This window comes from Phocoena sinus, chromosome 11 (genome assembly GCF_008692025.1).
Source record: "Phocoena sinus isolate mPhoSin1 chromosome 11, mPhoSin1.pri, whole genome shotgun sequence".
NCBI lineage: Eukaryota > Metazoa > Chordata > Mammalia > Artiodactyla > Phocoenidae > Phocoena > Phocoena sinus.
Genome location: NC_045773.1, coordinates 16542465 through 16562135, shown reverse-complemented (window position 1 = coordinate 16562135; position 19671 = coordinate 16542465).

Below are 19671 nucleotides of genomic sequence, written 5' to 3'. Positions count from 1 at the left end.
ATGGATTTATAATCTGTGCTAGACTAGGTGATACAGTGATACAGCAAGGAGAATAGTTACAACCACACACCATATGGATAAATCTCCCATACAATGTTTGTAAAATAAATCAGACACAAAAGAGTATGTACTATATGAATCCAAGCATATAAAGTGGAAAAAGAGGCAAACGAATCTGAGCTGTTCAAAGACAGGGCTTTTAAGTACCCTGATAAGGTCCTTTTTAAAAAACTATAGGTGTTGATTACATGGATGTTTTTACTCTGAAAAAACTCACTGTGTTCTTCATTTATGATATGTATACTTTTCTCTATATTATACTCTGTTTTGTCTTGTTTTGTTTTGTTTTTGCATTACGCGGGCCTCTCACTGCTGCGGCCTCTCCCGTTGCGGAGAACAGGCTCCAGACGCGCAGGCTCAGTGGCCATGGCTCACGGGCCCAGCCGCTCCGCGGCATGTGGGATCTTCCCGGATGGGGGAATGAACCTGTATCCCCTGCATCGGCAGGCAGACTCTCAACCACTGCGCCACCAGGGAAGCCCTCTATATTATACTTTGAAAACAAAATTTTAAATCAAATGATTGAATTCATCGACCACTGAACAGAGTAGCTATTCAACAAACATGGAAGAAATACCAAAAATTAAACATTGTCTTATTTCATCGAAAATACAGGTTTGGATATCCAACTTCACATATTTAGCCCTCCAACCATAAGATTATTTAAGTAGACATTTTATAATCTTTAAGTAAAATAAGCTAACAATTTCACCTTTCTGGTTTGGATCTGGGAAGAGGATAGTAAGTACACATGAGCCTAACAGTCTCATCAGCAAAACAGGGCAAATGTTTTGGGGATGGGAGCAGGAGGTGAGCAGGAAACAGGAGAAGCAAATCAAAGTCTTCAAAACAATTCTGGAGCCCACTTACTAATGGGGTGTGGCACCAAAGTCTCTCTAGAAATAGTAAAGATAGCCTAGCCAGCCATGAGTCTATAAAGGAGTGAAGGAGGCTTTCTCTGGCTATGACTGCAGGGTCAAAGTCAAGTGTGAAGGGTTGCAATAAAAAGTGACAGTTGCAGTAAACGGTGGTTCCAGGCACAAATCCACCGTAACCATCTTAAACTGTGTTCTGTTCCCCTGTTGGTCTTTTCAACAACAAACTATAACCGCCTTTAAAGCCACTGAAAAATCTCCACATATTAAAAGTTAGATATATGACTATATCTAGAGCCAAGCAGTTATAGGGGCATTGACTTTGCTATTCTTCCCCCACTAAAGCCTTGTAACAAAGCGCAAAAGCCTATTAGTCCTTCCATAGACTGCTCCCGTGAAATATTTAGAGGGGTCAAATGTCTGCAGCTGTTTAGTATGAAAATGCGAATCGCTGTCCTGAAGCACATAAAATACCATTACAAGTTAGAAAATCTTAATAAATTATTGGACACAAATTGTGTAGCCTGTGGCTCCTCTAGATCATGAAATAGCTCTTATGTCGGGCTTGGCCAGTCATCTACTCACTGGTAGAAGATAAATAAGCAGACTCATCTGATCTCCTCCTTAATCTGTAATTAAGTTAGGGAGCAGCATATATGATTTGGGACTAGAATCCATTTTGTCTCCCAACATCAGAACGGTAAATCCCTTCATTAACAGAAACAGGCCATGGTACAGTTATTAAACTTATTATGTTATATTGGATGTTTGTTTCAGATTGCAGTTACGCGTGAATGGGTAGCACCGGATGCTTTGACGACCTTTAGAAATTCTTCTGATTAAGTGCTGCTGTACTTCATTATGACATTTCCCTCCTTGTACTACCAGATTTGATATGTATGGCTTAATAATGCAAAAGCAGACACGAATGTTAATAACTTCACAGTTCATTGGCTTTGCTATTTTTTAACGCACATGAAATTTAGTACAAGTTTCGCTGGCTGGAGGCTTACATGAATCATATAAGTTAGAGGGTAACAAAAGAACATATTAGCATGTGTTAGCCTAGATGCACGAACTTTGTACTAACCATTTTAGTATGTACTACAATTTTTCCACCCTCAAGGTAAAAAGCCTTTCCGTTTTTCAACCAACATCATAATTGAATTGGTTCTCTTTCTGCCTAAGGATGACAACTGTACACTGATGGACTCTTTAGTAGGTTCCAAGGATTATACTGATGGTACTGGTTTTTCGAGTCAAACAACTCCACTCAGGGAAAGGGGTATTACAACAAAATCATGAGGAAAAAAAAAAGTTAAATTTGTCGTTTAGGGTTGAAAATGCCTGATTAATTACTATTTCAAAATAAGCTGAATAGGTAGCTGATAATTGATTCTCAGGAGAAACAGCCACACACTGAGAAGGATGTGAAACCTAAAACTTCATAGAGCGTAACTGGCCCCAAACCATAGCTGTGTTTCACACTAGGTGGTGTTTTGTTATTTTCTGATGAATGCATTTTTAAGTTAGTGTTTGAAATCAGAATTTTAGGAATCATAAGATAGAACCTTTCTTTTTAGAGCTGAGAATTTTGTGTCACCTTAATTATTATTATTTTTTTGAAATAGGATTTAAATCAACAATTTCATACCAAGTTTTAAATATGCTGCATTTGATCTGAATAGTATCCTGACAGTGACCTGAAAGAAAATCTTCAGATGCTCTAAAATTAAAAACTCTTAAGTTACACACAGGACATTAGAGATAAGCTAGATATAGGCCCTTGTGTTTTGAACAATGAATCTGAAATTTTGAAAAAAAAAAAATCAGAATCATATGTAGTACAACCAGGTCATTTTGATGGGTTCCTGTGTATATTATCAGATCTCTCTGTCACCTTAGTTTCTGGCTGAAATTTGGGAGAAGAGTTGCTGATCATAAGGAAGAACTGAAGAATAAAGAGAATCACCGGAAACGAAGCAAACTCATGTGATTTTCTTGATTACAAGCCACACAAAGAGACGCTAGCTAATAACCACATGCACATGTGTATACACACACACACTCATATAAGCACACACAAGTCAATTGGAAGAAAAAAGGATAATTCTCATAATCAAAAGAATAACTTCCTTTCTTAAAAAAAAAGAAGATGGGCTTCCCTGGTGGCACAGTGGTTGAGAGTCCGCCTGCTGATGCAGGGGACACGGGTTCGTGCCCCGGTCCGGGAAGATCCCACATGCCTCGGAGTGGCTGGGCCCGTGAGCCGTGGCCACTGAGACTGTGTGTCCGGAGCCTGTGCTCCGCAACGGAAGAGGCCACAGCACTGAGAGGCCCACGTACTGCAAAAAGAAGATGAATCAGGGCCATTCTGGGTTTCCAGGTAGCACTAACTAATGAGCATAGAATTTTCCTTTCCAGCATTAATGCAATTTTCTTCTGGTAAGAATACCTAGATTTTTCTCTCAGTAACGAACTCCTTTCTCACTTAGCTCAAGAGTGGATCACGTGAGCTTAGCCTAAGCCAATCATAGTGTCACATTTTCTTAACCTTGGTGATTGTCTAAGTGTGCACATGTAACCCAACAACATCTTTGTGAGACTTCTAAAGAACACTTTTAGTCTTGCCCCCCCAAATTTACATCCTAGAGGTTGTATTTTCAGGTTTACTGTAATAAGTTATTACCATTGAAAACAAATCACTGAAAGTGAGCAAAAATTTGGAGGAAAATATACACATATGGACAAAAAAGCATTATGTGATAAAGTAACTAACGTAGCAAAACCAAGCCAGATACTTGCTCATAAGCTTCATAACTAATACAATTTTAATAGAGTGAATGCTAAGTAAATGATGCCTGACCCTGTTCAGACATTAAATGCACAAAATGTCTTCACTTAAGACCAAACCCTCTGGCCCCGGTCAGCTTGAGTTTCCCGTAAGATCAAGGAAGAAATGATCGCTCTAGGCAGGGACGTGAGGAGAGCCGATTGCCTTATCTTGGTGTGCTGTCCACCTAAGACTCTCAGGATGTGCCCAGCTCTACAGAAACCCCACTGGACCAAGAGTGGGAGGTGGGCAGACGGCAGGAGGACAGCTCAGCTCCAGTCATCAAATAAGTACGGATGGAGCAGATCCTTCAAGAATTCTGAAACGTTAAATGCCTGGTATGTCTGTGGAACAGACAGATTTGAGTATTTGCTATATTGGCCTGACGGAAGTATTCATTCAATTAAAGCTGTAAAAATCCACGTGATTAAAAAGGAGAAAGAGAGCCACACCATCCTCAGTGATTTATAATCAGAGCAAAATCACTGGAAGTTGGTTGTATTTCATCTTAGCTCTTCTACTTCTCAAGCACAGGGACCTCACCCTCCTGCTGTGGCTTTGACGTGGTGAACACCCACGGCATCCTCTGTTCAACTTGGAAAGTGATACTTATTACTGACTTTTAACTTTCATTTAGTTAATTATATGATATTGCTCACTCAAGGCTTTGTATGCATTGTAAACCACCGCAAAAGAGGAAAACATCAAAAAAGAGGCAACACCTGGTAATAAAATGTTTCATTTAAGAAAAAAAAAAAAAAAGAGGCCAAACACTAACCAGCTAACTGAAGGCCTCCACTTCCATTAAGATCTTGGTGATTCTCTGGAAATGGGCCCTATTAAGCCACTTAACTCTTTATCCTTAGCAAAATTTTTTTTTTTTTTTTGCGGTACGTGGGCCTCTCACTGCTGCGGCCTCTCCTATTGCGGAGCACAGGCTCCGGACGCGCAGGCTCAGCGGCCATGGCTCACGGGCCCAGCCGCTCCGCGGCATGTGGGATCTTCCCAGACCAGGGCACGAACCCGTGTCCCCTGCATCGGCAGGCAGACTCTCAACCACTGCACCACCAGGGAAGCCCTTAGCATAAGTCTTATGTTTAATTAAAAGTAGGAATGATGAAATTAAACTAGAATTTAAATAATCAGTTGAGTTCTAAAGCACAAAGTTATTTTTTTTAAAGCACAGGACTTATTGAAGAAGATTTAAATACCTAAATAAAATATCTATCGGTAATATATGCAAAAGTAGGTTCTTCTAAAATTGAACTTTGACAATGGGCCAGGCTCTATACTAGGTAAACTGCAAAATTTTCTCATTAAATCTCCATAATGACTTTTCCAGGTAGGCACAATTATCCCTACTTTCAAGTCGAGAGGCAGGGGTATAGCATTAACTTGCCGAGCTGGGGTTCAAATCTGAATCTGAGTTAAACCAACGTCTTTTTTTCTACTGCCAGCCCTTGTCCTACTTATAGATATCTTTTGATTATATTCATATTATTACAATTTTCATACTGAGTGTATTTTTTTAATCTGTAAGCTCATACTGAATCTCCTTCCCACATTTAGAGCTCAATTTATTACTGACCTCTCTCACGTCAGCTCCCCGCCCCAGCAAAAAACAACAGTGCCGCTGAGAGTGTACGTTTATAAAGCACGTGACAGCATATCGTAAAGGTTTAAAAGTTCGTGTGCTGTTTGAAACGGCAAGGTTAATTCTAAAAATATTTCCTAAATGGTTGAATGGGATCAACTTGTTACACTTCAATGTAGTTTCGAAAAGTAAAAACTTAGAATGCAAATAAATGTCCAAAAGAGAACTGGGTAAATCAATTACTGCTTAGTTACACAATGGAATGCTTTGAAGCCATTAAAACTGTTCTCATAGAACAACATGAAAAAGGTCTACAGTACATAAAGCAAAGCATGACACTAAACGTTATGTAAAATATGACTCTATAGAGTTCTATTTTAATATACACACAGAAATTTTTGGTTATCACGGAATGAAAAGGATTCTGGGAATTTCTTTGCAAAGGCTGTCGTGTTTGCAAGGAGGAGAAACCTACTAGATCTAGCTTAAGCATAAAAGGTGTATTTATCAAAAGGATCCAGGGGTATCTAAATGCAGACAAGGGTAGAAATACAATTGGGCTTCAGGAGAGATGGGAAGTGGGGACCTGAGAGCTCTTGGGAAACAAGGCGGTAACATGCTTGGAATCTCTTTTTCCTCAAGACTTTCTGTCTGAACACCTGTTTCCTTCTCCTCTCTAGACTGGCTTTGCTTCTGTGTACACACGGCAGAAGGTGAACGCCCCACTGTAAAAAGTTCACATATTCTCGCTTCAAGCAACTGGGGAAGGCTGACTAGTACCTCTGAATTCAAACATAATAGGAGTATCTCATTCATCTACCATGGGATACATTATAAATCCTGGCTCCGTAAATGGTGACCGAGGGGACCAGGTCCCAGATTAGTCACCTGAGTTGTAGTGCCAACTCTAGGGATTGGGATTTGGGAAGTCAAGGTCTGGGACGTTACTTTAAATTGTTTCTGTAAGAGGAAAATTACATTCTTGTTATTATGCTTTTCTGGATTTTGCAATGTGATAGCATGCCTCTTTTGTACTAATGAGAAAAAAAAACACAAAGATGTCTACTAGGCTGAAAGAGGCAATGAACACAGCAGGTGAGTTTTCCCGTGTGGGCAGCAGAGTCACAGGCTATTCATACCCCAGTAAAATCCTCATACAAGTTAGGGGACACTCTGTCTAGGAGCTTGATACAAACCTTCCTTCAACACTACACTCTCTGCACCTTCAGGTTTCATCAAAGATCCTAAAGGTAGAATATATAATGGTAGAGGGAAAGCCCAGTGTGCAGCCCAAGGGGCTAAGAGTCCTGAAGTCCCCAGCTTCATCTGATGCCTAAGACAAGATGAGTAAGGAAAACAGAAGCAGAACGATATCACGTACCATTCACTCCCACCGCTAAGTCTGCCCCACCTTTTGGAAGTTCATCACACTCAACTGATTTTTCAGTTTGTAAAATGAATGGGCTTGAATCACGTAATCTACAGCTCTGAAAACGTGCAGTTCTAAATATCTGGTAAGAGTAAGTCATAAAATAATGAGCTTCAGATATTCACTTGGTTGTTTACGAGAGCTAAAGTATATCTTCAAGCTATTTTGGCTCGCGTACTCTAAAGGAATTTGCTATATTTGGGGTCTCAGTCATTTATTACAGAATAGGCCTTGTCATTCAGGAACAATCAGGTATGCAATGTGCTGCTATCTTAATGGGTTTTTAAACCCTCCTTCATGCTTCATTAACATGGATGGACATAACTTCAGAGGTCATAAAGCACGATAGCTTTCCTACACTTAGTTGATAAATAGGTCAATCGGCTTACTTTACGTAGTCAAGAACATTCCAGATAAGCACAAACTGAAACTCATGCACAACTAATGGCATATGGGATGACCAAAATGTCAATTCAAAAGTAATGTCCACGCATTAAACTATTATCAACTACGTGAGACTGCCTTTCCTTTTTAGTTTACTCTGTCTATATGCCACAATGTTCCCATTAAGAATGTTGTGACACTCCTGTCATTTTGAGAGAGGGGGAGGGTAAGAAGGCATAGTTTTGCATATCCAACAAGCTAAACCTCCCTCGCGAATATGTTTATTATGGGAACTAATTCTCCATATGCCACACTCATTATTCTGCACTGTTTTCCCACTGCCCACCGCACAAGATTATTGCAGTTTCAAGTCAACGTGGCTCTTTTCTTAAAAGATGTGCTACACACCATCAATGTACTTGAATTCCTTCCCTGATAATCAAAAATCTGTCAAGAGGTTTGCTAGCATTCAACTCTGATATTACAGTGTTTGACATCATTCAGTAATGTGTTGCACACTGAACAAACAAGTGTTACTCTTTAGCATCCAACTCAGGTCAAAGTAAGTGGTGATTTCAGTTCTAGTATTCTCTGAGTGACATTTCTATGCGGTGTCATGCTTTTACTTATCAACCTTGGCTTCCTGGAGTGGCAAGCCTCAAGAACAAAGGTTAGCTCTATTGTTCCCCAGCCTATTTTTAACAAGTTGTCAAACCCAGAGGTCCATTCCAAACAATTTCATAGAACAGATTGTCATGCCTCATCTGGTAAATTGCTTTACTATCTTCTGCACCATTGGTACTCAGACTAGACCTAGTCTTCAAGTTTCTGATTTCACGAACCTTGGTTGGTTTCTATTTCTATGTAACTTTTGTTTCCACCATAGCTACAGGTTTCTGAATTGTTAACACACGTTGACAAGATTAGGTCTGGGGAATACAATCTTAAATAAGTGGGTTTATTTAAAATCTATCTTTGCAAATTGCTTTATAGACACTGTGGAGACTTACAAAGGAAGAGATTCAAAAACTGAATTAGCTGGATCTATGCCAGGCACTCAACTTCAATGCCAAAGTCTTACAGTAGATAATTCAAAACCGCTTTACCAATTTAGTCTGAATTTCTGTGTTCATTTATTCTCTCTTCCAGTGTATCTGTAGACATGACAAATACTCAGTTACATCGAAATTTCCCTTTTTTCCTTTAAGGATTTTATTGTCTCCCTTTGTAACACGGAATCTTTTAGATATTTCAAGTAATGTCTTTGCCTTCCCCTTTTTCTTATATACTATGTTTGCAAGTGGGTCACGCCGATAGGAAGAGAAAAGGTACATCTATGAACCCTGGAGAACATTCTTAAACTAAAAAATCATGTCAAAACAACTCACATATTAAGAAATCAAAGCATTACAAATGAAGCAGCTGTGTCCAGCTCTACTGCATTCCCCACCCTCTCCCCCAACTTCACAGAATCAACTACTTTTAAACATTTGATATTAAGTCTTTTAATGATTGCTTCCAAATCCCAAATAGGACACTTACATTGACCTTCCTAGATTTACTGATGTGAGACACTGTTAAATCTCTAGTTAAAATCTGAGGATTTTGCTCGTTTATTCTGCCCTTCATCTCCTCACCAACCTGTAATCAACATTGTGACGAGCATCTGTAATCTCATCGTCACCATCAGGACCCAATAAATTCACTGATTCATTCACCTGATAAATATGTATTGAACAACTACTATGCGACCAGACCTTTTACAAGCGCTATAAACACAACAATGCACACAATACAACAAAGCTCTGCCCTCACTGAGCCTCTATGTTAATGGGAAGAAGGAGAAAATAAACAGTGGACAGAATATACCAGGCACTCGCTTATAACAGCTAAGAATGACAATGGAATGCAGATTAAGGAGTGGAGGGGACCTAAGACCTATTTAATATAGGATCATCTGAGGCCTTTTGCTCAAGGTAACATTTCAGCAGATACCGGAAAATAATGAAGAAGTGAGCCATGTCAGTATCAGAGGGGATGTGAGTAACAATCGCAAAAGTATAACTGGTTTGAAAAAGACTCCCAAGAACCCCACTGTCGATGGAGACAGCAGGAGGAGAGCAGTAGAAGATGAGAAGGTTTGGGACAGTGGGCGGGCAGGGGGTGTGTTGCAGTGCCTGGAAAACCCTGTCAGCCAGTAATAAGGAACTGTGTGATATACTGAGTGAAATGAGGTCCCAGCAGCTTCAGGCGTCATGATGGACAAAAACATACAATGTCATCATCCACTATGTCTCTGGCCTGGGCCTCTCCAACATAGCCTGTGTACCACATAAGCACCCTGAGATTCTTCTAATAACGTAATACTACTCTTAACAGTATTATGGAAAATGCACTGAAGTAGGGACAAAGCCACGCTAAGAATAAAAGACAATGAACTTATGTAAATCTGTGTGAGGTGGAAAAAAGCCTTGAACGAAGGCAGTGATACTAGGTACAGAGAACAGTGGGCAGACTTGAAAGAAATTTCCTGAAAGAAACTGGTGGCTATTTAAGTCTAAAGTTTAAAGGAGTGATAGGACAATAAACTGATACCAAAGTCTCTATCTTAGGAAGTAAAGAGGTAGAGCTGAAAAATTCAAGACAGAAGGCAGGTTTGCTGAGGTTAAAAAAAAAGTTTATTATTGGACAGTTTAGCTTTTAGGTATGTGTTGGGTATATGTCTTCACAACTACAACGTGAAAATCATTTCAGGGAGAGGTTTTAACAGTTCTTCTTCAGAATTTACTGTGCACTATTTTTTGTTGGATTAATTATTCTCATTTAGTTTTACTGAATTAAAACTGAGTCGTGCATTTTGAAAAGGTGATAAAGGCGAAGGTTACACATCAGCAAGTTGATGGAAACTGGTGAAACTATTCTGGTAGCAAGGTCACTAGGAGCTGATGAGATTCTAGGTGCTTAGTATATGGGTGGGCTCATTTTAGGCCAAATGAATTGAACTGATTGAATGGTAGGTGATCATCTGTGTACTTTATGTGTGTTATAATACATTACAAACTATTTTAAAAACACAAACTTTTGGCCATCCTCAAAATCGCAACAATTTTGGAATTTCTACTATTTCCAATTTGAAAATCCACTAATTTGTGGAATTTTTCCCTCACAGGAACATCTATGGTACCATTATGAGACATGGCTAAAATCAGTTGCAAGGAAGTTTAAAAATAAAATGTCAGCTCCTGAAAAATAACCCCAGGTTTCCAGTAAAATTAATGTCCTTTTTTCTCTAAATGGGCTCCGTTCATACTTTTGTTTCACTTGATTTTACCTTTATGTCAAAATATTATTGTAAATTAAAAAAAATTAGCTAAGTAAAATTTTGGAATAAAATACTTAAAAAAATAATATATCAAATTCTTAACACTATGAGTTTGAGCATTTATTCGAGTACTTCCTTTAATGAATTGGGAAAATTAAAATATATATATATATATATATATATATATATATATACACATGGGATTCACGTGCTTTTTATTCTTATTACTTATATCATCTGTTTCTTTTCATACATCTTCCCTATGAGTCATCTAAGACATTTGCTGTTTTTATTGATCATTATTTTTTTGGATAATAAATATAAAGCACGTATTGCAGAATTTATCTGGCCAATTCTCAAGTATGTTACTTATGTAATTTTTTTTATATGTAAACCTGTCAATTCAACGTCACTAGGTTTATAACCACAAAATTAAAAGCTATTAAAAAGAGAGAGCATAGGGCTTCCCTGGTGGCGCAGTTGTTGAGAGTCCGCCTGTCGATGCAGGGGACACAGGTTCGTGCCCCGGTCCGGGAAGATCCCACATGCCGCAGAGCGGCGGGGCCCGTGACCCATGGCCGCTGAGCCTGAGTGTCCGGAGCCTGAGTGTCCGGAGCCTGTGCTCTGCAACAGGAGAGGCCGCAACAGCGAGAGGCCTGCGTACCGCAAAAAAAAAAAAAAAAAAAAAAAAGAGAGAGCATACCTGAGATGATTCGTTTAATTCAATTTTGGAAACTTCATTCTCTTTGCTAATGACTGATGTAGAGGAAGATTTGTGATCCCATTCCTGATTGAGGTAACATGAGCGGAGGGCCGTTGGGGCTTGGGGAAAGGTTTTTTTGCTGCTAAGAGAGAGACACTAGGCGGGGCTTCGCTGGTGGCGCAGGGGTTAAGAATCCGCCTGCCAATTCAGGGGACATGGGTTTGGGCCCTGATCCGGGAATATCCCACATGCCTCAGAGCAACTAAGCCTGTGCGCCACAACTACTGTGCTCTAGAGCCCACTAAGCCACAACTACTGAGCCCACGTGCCACAACTACTGAAGCCTGCACACCTAGAGCCCGTGCTCCTCAACTAGAGCAGCCACCGCAACGAGAAGCCCGCGCACTGCAATGAAGAGCAGCCCTGGCTCGCCGCAACCAGAGAAAGCCTGCGTGCAGCAACGAAGACCCAACGCAGCCAAAATAAATAGATATTTTAAAATGTTACAAAAAGAAAGAGACACTAGGAAAGGTCCAGGTTTCCTGCCTCTGCTACAATACCTGGGCAGCAGCACCAATATGCGATCAATCAATGAAAGCCGAAACTCACAAACTTTATTTGACTATGATAAGTAAACTGGTGACTATTCATGTTTTTACAACTGATTTTATCTGTATTACAGAACAGAATTTACAGAAATAGAATAATGAGCCATCATGAAAGAAAAGAGAGATGGAACAACCTAGGTCCTTGATGATGCTACGCATCCAGTGAAATTACCTCACCTGGGGCTGCCTGGGCTTCTACAAGTAGATGTGATAATAAATGTGCTTATTTTTAACCAATTTTTTATTGAAGTTATATAAGGAAAGTCAAAACATCCTACGTAATCTAAAGGGACAAGTCTATTCTCTTTAAGACTTCCCCACATACTCAATACAGTGCCCCAAACTTGACGGGTACCTAAGAAATATTTCCTGAATTTTTAATTTGAAATTTGAATTTGCAAATTCAGTTCTTTAAACCTATATATGTTACAGCAGTGTTTCTAAAATTTTTTTTCACTATGAACTCCTCCCTTCACCACAGGAGAAAAATTATATTACATTTAGATGTATTGAAAATTGACTAATTTAATTGATTTAAACTAAAATTGAATTTCCCCTTAAGGAGAAATTGTCTTTCTGAGTGCAATATATCCTGCATATCCATTAAAAATACATGTCTTTGCTACCCCCATGTTCACTACAGCATTATTCACAATAGGCAACCTATTGGTGGCTAAGACATGGAAGCAACCTAAGTGTCCAGTGATGGATGAATGGATAAAGAAAACAGAGTATATACAGACAATGGAATATTATTGAGCCATAAATAAAGAATGAAATCTTCTTATTTGTGGCAACATATAGGGGCCTTGAAGGCATTATGCTAAGTGAAATAAGTCAAAGAAAGACAAATATTCTATGATCTCACTTATATGTGGGAATCTAAACAAAACAAACTCATAGAAACAGTAGAATGGAAGTTGCCAGGGACTGGCGGGGAGGAGGGGGGATGAAATGGGGAGATGTCTGTCAGAGTACAAACTTCCAGTCATAAGAGGAGCAAGTTCTAGGGATCTAAGAAACAGCACGGTGACAAGACTAAACACTTGAAAATTGCTAAAAGAGTAAACCTTGAATGTTCTCACCACACACACACACACACACACACACACACACACACACACACACACAAAGATATACATATGTGCTAATCACTTGAGGTGATGGAGGTGTTAACTAAGCTTACTGTGGTAATCATTTTGCAATATATGTGTATCAAATCATTACACTGTATACCTTAAATTTACCCTATGTTATGTATAAATGATATCTTGATTAAAAAAAGGAATTCATGCGCTAGAGGATATCTTATTATGGCTGAAGTTTTACCCAGCACTGTGTGTGTGGTAGGACTGGGGAGGGGAGAGAGGATAACACCACATTTGATGGCTAAGGAGTTTTCGACAAAAAAGACAATGGCAAGGGCTCATTTTTCTAACTATATAAAGTACTGTTCTGCAATACAGAGTCAACAGAACTGCACAAATATATTTACAAGTGTATTTTATCCTATACAACTAAATGTTAAGCCTAGATTACAAGCTGTTTTTTAAAAAAAATATTTGTATATTTAAAGAAACACATTTGTAGCACCTCTTCCTTGGGTGTACTCCTATTTTCTGAAACTTGTTCCAAACACTTCTGTAAGATGCATTATACAATGTATCAGCAGCTAATGAAGAAGAAATATGATGGCTGTGCACAGTAAAATGTATTAGAATGCTAATTAGACTATTGCCCAGAAACGCATACTGGTGTCTTTTAAACACCTGCTGGGTAATTTTGAAGCCTGGGTGTTACTTCATTTAACAATACACGCTTAATTAGGAGACCAAGTTCAGATTAAATAATAAACCCAGGACAGCCCAGCATGCTCTATGCTTTTAACTTTCTACCTCATCCACAAAATGTAAGGAATGACCATTCCATTTACAGAGGCAGCAATAGAATAGATTTATCAGTTCCCTCAAGGCAGACTCTAATGGCTCTTCTGAACTTCATTTCATAGAATGGCAGGGCAGATTTAGGGATGAAGGGGTGTATAGGGATATTGGAAAGACGTTACATGGAGCCAGGCCAGGTGGGGTTTCTCCGGAGATCTGGTAGCCCATTTCCCTGTGCTCAACAGAAACAAAATGTCTTCAGGGCTTCCATCTTGGTGTCCTGCAGTGCGTACCTGCTCTTTTACACACTTGCCAACTCACTTGCTTATATGCTTCATTTCCCTCTACTTTGACACACGAATACAGTGGAAGTTTCCATAGTACATGACAATACCCCACTGGCCACAGTTGGTGAGTGGTCTCTTGCTACTGGAGTGTTGCATGGACTAGCAGTATTGACCTCACCTAAGAGGTCATTAAAAGTACATTGTCTCTCACTCCACCGTAAATCAAAAATCTGAATTTTCGGGTTCCCCGGTGGCGCAGTGGTTGAGAGTCCTCCTGCCGATGCAGGGGACACGGGTTCGTGTCCCGGTCCGCAAAGATCCCACATGCCGCGGAGCAGCTGGGCCCGTGAGCCATGGCCGCTGAGCCTGCGCGTCCGGAACCTGTGCTCCGCAACGGGAGAGGCCACAGCAGTGAGAGGCCCGCGTACCGCAAAAAAAAAAAAAAAAAAAAAAAAATCTGAATTTTCAGAAAATCGTCAGATGATTTGCATGCACGTGAATTTTTGAGGCCCTGTTCCAGAGCACTCTATTTCTCACAGTCTATCAGTTCAAGGTTTTGATTCCCTGCAATACGTTTGGGTCATTGTCACTTATATTCTTTGTCCTTTAACAAATCTCAGTGGGCTTCGGCTACCTGAGACTAGCAAACCCAAGAAAGCCTCACTTTACCTATTCAATCAATTTTATTTCTTAAAACAAAACGAAGTTTAAATTTAACTTCTAGACAGTTTCCCTTTACCACCAAAACATCACTTCATTTTTTGATCTTGTTGGTTAGTTACGCGCCTGATCTCTGCCACTCATATTTTGTATATTTTGTAAGAATACACACAGCATGCACCTCTTGGGTTGCGGTGTCGGACACAGCGACTTGCCCTTTCTCTTTCTTTCTGAGACATAGGCTCTCTCTTGTCTCCTTAGCTGGAGGTAGACTTCTCTATTATCAGATTGGGCATGTATTATATGCTCCAAAAATATGTGTTGACTTAAATAAGATGACTCCTTTTATTAAAAAAAAAAGAAGAAGAAGAAGAAGCTCCCATTTCAGAGTGGAGTAAAGGAAAGCTCTCTGAAATACTAAGCTGTAAGTTAGGAATCCAGAGGAGAAACAAGATTGTCTTCAGGACCTTGAGAGCAGTGAAACACCTTATGTTGCTGGCTCTAAGGAGACACAGACATAATTTGCAGCGTTTCACTTTCTTGTAAAAAGAATATTTTGCACTGGTGAATGCTTGGAGTTCGTTGATTTAAGAGGGCACAAATAGAATTGAAAAGAAAAGTACTCTGTCTCTTCGTAAAAGAAAATATCTTCCCTTGACCATTCTGTTGCTTAAGGATAGAAACATTCTTATGTATTTCTTTCAATAAAGTACTAAGTTTGTTGCACTGAAGGTGTTTTAACCTCTCAGCTCTTTGAACACAGAATAACTACTCATGTTCAGGGGCTGAATTTATTTGCAGGAAAAGCGTGTCACCACCTATGAAGAATGGTTTTATAAATAATATTGCACTGACAAATTGTAGGGAAAAAAAGATGGGGACAGAACCCATAGATTAAGAAAAACTTAAAGGACTAAAAGAGGCAAGACTAAACTGAAGTGTCTTGGCTGCACATTTGGGTGATAAAAAACCATTAAAAATGTTTACTATAAAGTCAAGGTAATGGCTACTTACAGGAGAAGGGAAGGGCTGTGACTGAGGACGAGTCCATGAAAGGCACTGGGGTAGGCAGCAAAGTTCTACTTCTTAACCTGATGGTAGTTGCCATGAAAGAATGTATTAGGGCATACATTTCCTTTGTGTGGGGTTTTTTTGTAAGTGTATTTTATTTTATTATAAAAATATATAAACAACAACAAGGAAAAGTCTGGTAGGAGAGTGTGGTTCTACCCAAGAGCTAATATATCACCTTGGGCTTCCCTGGTGGTGCAATGGTTAAGAACCCGCCTGCCAATGCAGGGGACATGGGTTCGAGCCCTGGTCTGGGAAGATCCCACATGCTGCAGAGCAACTAAGCCCATGTGCCACAACTACTGAGCCTGCGCTCTAGAGCCCGTGAGCCACAACTACTGAGTTCCCGTGCCACAACTACTGAAGCCCGCGCACCTAGAGCCCATGCTCCGCAACAAGAGAAGCCACCGCAATGAGAAGCCCGCGCACCGCAAAGAAGAGTAGCCCCCGCCCGCCGCAACTAGAGAAAGCCTGCACACAGCAACGAAGATCCAACGCAGCCATAAATAAATAAACAAATAAATTTAAAAAATAAAATATCACCTTTTCTACACATCAGATTCTTTGCAAATATGTCCAAGGCATTTGCTTTACTAGAACAATACTAAAGTCAAATTAAAAAGAAAAATGAATACCTTTATTAAAAAAAAAGCCAAAAAAACACCAGGCATGCTTTCAGGACTCGTCATTCTGGATTCATCTGTTACTAACTCATTTTTTTAAAGCGGCTCCGTTTTCTTGTTTTAGCATTGCAGTAATTGTCTAGTGTTTAACAAGGAAGCTCTGGATCCTGGATGCCCAGATGCTAACATGACCTTGATGTGTTAACACTAGGCTATTTACACATCCTCATCTGGGGAAGAGGAGTAACCGTAGTATCAACCGCAGAGCTTTCAGAAGGGTGCAAGTGTTCATACTGAGTCACTGAGCACTGTGCATGACCTGTCTATGAGGTTTAGACCCATTAGTTTCTAGGAGTTGTGAAAAGAGGAGGGCTTATGGAGTCTAATGATTTGGACTAAGTCCAAATCGTTTAAGCAGAGTAATTATTTTCTGCCCGATTTCATAAATAGTATAAAGGTTCATTTAGGAAAAGTAAATTTGTAAGCGATTTTCTATCATTCTTAACATCTGAAAAATGAGTCATATTCAAATCCTAGATAATTGTTTTAGAATAACACCTTAGAGGTTGAAGTTCAAGGTCAAATTTCTGCACATTATGAGTCTCTTGATAAGTACCATATGCTGGAGTCATATCCAAGATTAGGTCGCAAAACAACAAAAAAAATGTTTTTGATCAAAATTACTTTTGAATCTTGATAAATGTTGAATCTAGTTAATGGGTATATTCTTCTGTATATTTTTTATGCTTGGAAATTTTTATTAAAAATATCTCCAAACTCAACAAGTTTTGTACATGAAATATGTACAGCTTTCTGTTTACCAATAATACTTCAATGGAGTTTAAAAATATACAGGTTCAAAAAAGGAATAAAATTTTAAATATATATATTTTTTAAATATACATACACGTGGCTGCTGTTACAAATCTCTTGTGCAATGAAGCATGTTGAAGAAAGTCTAACATGTAATCTTTCTAGAAGTCCAAACCCAGCTAGTTTTTCCAACTGGGTGAAAATGGATCAATTTTTTCTCTGGTTAAACACCAGGTGATAGAAAGGGCTTGCCAGTTTGAAAGGCAAAACACTGCCTTTTTCTCTTTTAGTCTGTATCTCTTAGAACACTGGTGAAGTTGGCCTCGTTACTTTTTACAGTTATTAGTCCTCTGAAAATCTTCTATTCATATCTTTGGCTCATTTTTCAATAGAGTCATTTATCCTGTAATTATTACTAAGAATTCTTTATACATTACAGATATTAACTTTACTGTATAATACATGTGCCACAGTTTTTCTGTTTCTGTCTAATATTTATCATACATAGAAGATGTTAACCTTTATTCAGATACATCTATATTTTATCTATTTATATATATAATTTTTCCTTTATGTTTTCTTTCTTTGCCTTTCTACTTAGGAAAAAGTCTCCCTTTCTATGTATTTCTTACCTGTTTACATACATTTTTCTCCTTTTTCATTTATTATTAAATACTATATATATTTAGTAGGGTATATATTTTAGGATTTAGCATTTTTCCATTTGGCACTTATTTAGATGCATTTTGTGAAATAGAAATCTCAACTTTTTTTTCCCTCAAGTAGTCAAGTATTATTTATTCTAAAAACAAATCCATCTGTACTAATATACTTGAATTGTCTGCATGTTATAATAATTACAAAAAACAGGATGCTTTGTGCACATGGAATCTTTGTTATAGCTGACCATTCAAAACTTGGCAACAGGCAGTCTAAGTCTCCATAGCTGGAAATATTATTCATTTCTCAGAAAGAGATGTGCCTTGAGAAAATCAAAGAAAGAACTTTTAATGTCCCCACCCCCCTTCTTTTTGTTTTTTTTGTTTTTTTTTTACAAGATAAGTAGGAAGGAGAGAGAGTTTCAACTGTTATACAGGCAGTTTTGTGGCCCTTCTCCGGTGCCCAAAACATAACTTTATGATACTACCACGAAGTCAAAATTATGGGGCACATAATCTTGAAATAATCTTGAAATTCCCATGGGAGGGGCAAAACTCTTCATTTTTACTTTGAAGAGTTTATATCTTGACTTCAGTGAACTTTAGGTATGATACTGATAGAGGGGCCAACCCTGAGAACAGACATTAACGAGCAACTGGAAATCTTGTGCCTGATAGGACACGCTGGAGAAGAAGTTAAATAGAGAATATGAAAAATGGAGCTTTCTATCACTAGTCCTGCTACATCCTCCATTGCTAGAAAGGCGATCATATCCTAGGTACAATCTAGCCAACCTTCTCTGGAAGACAGGCAAGTGAGTCCATCAAGAGAAAGCAAGGAAATTCTCTAGGTTGTACATTTCACTTGACCCTTCTGAGGAAAACTCTAAATCATAGGTTGATGAGAAAGAAAAGATAAACAAGGAGAGTTATAAACTCAAGACACCACAATGTAACACAAACACAAATAAATCACACCTGCACTATATGGGGAGCAACCCAAATTCCAAAGAGGGAAATATAATTGTTCCTACAATCAGAGTGGACAAAGCTTATAATTTCAGGGAGGCCAGGGATAACATTTAGTTGACATAGGTGATAAGCTCTCCTGACCTCACGGGATGTAGTGATCAGTGGTTAGACAACATCATAATTTTGGTGTGTACCTAGAGATAACCCTTCCCAGGGGCACAATGACCTGGATTGATAGGAGCTGAATCTATCAGTTTTACACAGAGCTGAGAGGTTAAAACACCTTCAATGCAACAAACTTAGTACTTTATTGAAAGAAATACATAAGAATGTTTCTATCCTTAAGCAACAGAAAGGTCAAGGGAAGATATTTTCTTTTACGAAGAGACAGAGTACTTTTCTTTTCAATTCTATTTGTGCCCTCTTAAATCAACGAACTCCAAGCATTCACCAGTGCAAAATATTCTTTTTACAAGAAAGTGAAACGCTGCAAATTATGTCTGTGTCTCCTTAGAGCCAGCAACATAAGGTGTTTCACTGCTCTCAAGGTCCTGAAGACAATCTTGTTTCTCCTCTGGATTCCTAACTTACAGCTTAGTATTTCAGAGAGCTTTCCTTTACTCCACTCTGAAATGGGAGCTTCTTCTTCTTCTTCTTCTTTTTTTTTTAATAAAAGGAGTCATCTTATTTAAGTCAACACATATTTTTGGAGCATATAATACATGCCCAAACTGATAATAGAGAAGTCTACCTCCAGCTAAGGAGACAAGAGAGAGCCTATGTCTCAGAAAGAAAGAGAAAGGGCAAGTCGCTGTGTCCGACACCGCAACCCAAGAGGTGCATGCTGAGTGTATTCTTACAAAATATACAAAATATGAGTGGCGGAGATCAGGAG